We start from the raw sequence: 1,077 nt of genomic DNA, 5'->3' as shown, positions 1-1,077 counted from the left end.
AGCAAATTAAAATAATAATAACAATAAATTAAATTAAATAAGTAATTATTTTTAAAAAATAATAGAAAACATCAATTAGTGGTTGCCTAGAGTGTGGGTTGGGAGAAAAAGATTAGTGTTGAGTGCCAGTGAGTTTGGAGGGGTTTTCTGGAGGGGGAATGAAATGAATGTAGATAGTGGTCAACATTGCATGACTTGTAAATATACTAAAAAACACTGAATTATGTCATGTAAATGGATAAATTGTATGGCATGGAATTATATGTCAATAAAGCTGCTATTTTTAAAAAAGATACAATATTGTATGAAAAAGGTTGAACTAAAAGTTTTTTCCTCCCTTTTCTTCCCAACCTTCTCTCCCCACAAGACGGTGGTTGAAAAACTTCCTAGATTTTTCACCTCTGGGAGGATTTTCTCTTCCACAGTCACAGCAATCAGAGTTTTCTCTCGCCACACAGATACCATATTCTTTACACCTCCTTATTCCCCTTTTGGTCCTTGTTGGTCACCCCCCAAAGTAACCTCCTGGCACAAGGACAACCTTAGCTGTCATTGAAGTGCTATGGGGACAGCCACATAAACTAGCTTCAAACAGCTTTAACCTATCACCTGGGCTCTGTAGGGGCTGTTCGAGAGGACCTTTCTCCTAGGTAGTCTCAGGGCAGCTTACACTAGAGCCTTTGAAGACTCCTGCCTCACCAGCCCCTCTCTTCCTTTCTCTAGGCCAAAGCAGACCAATTTTCCCCTGACTCACTTAGTCAATGACAAAAGCCGTTTTCTGCTAGGTGTCAGTTCTGCCATTGAGTAAAAACTTAGTTCAGTGAAACGAAAACAAAACAGTAAATAATAGTTTCTTCACAACTCCACAAAATTTGGTAGAACACTACATTCCTGGGTCTCTAATTTACCAAAGTCTTCCCAAATTAATACTGCCATTGGCTCCATGTTACGCTTTGGACTTCTCTTTGGTTAACTGTAAAGAGAGGGTTCAAGGATGACTGGAACCTAGGTTCTGTGAAGTCCCTCCAATTCCTACGTTTTACCCACACCTACTCTGTTTTTTTTTTTTTTTTTTTT

Source organism: Tupaia chinensis, unplaced genomic scaffold (genome assembly GCF_000334495.1).
Source record: "Tupaia chinensis unplaced genomic scaffold, TupChi_1.0 Scaffold000416_1, whole genome shotgun sequence".
Lineage (NCBI taxonomy): Eukaryota > Metazoa > Chordata > Mammalia > Scandentia > Tupaiidae > Tupaia > Tupaia belangeri.
Note: the sequence above shows the minus strand (reverse complement) of the source record.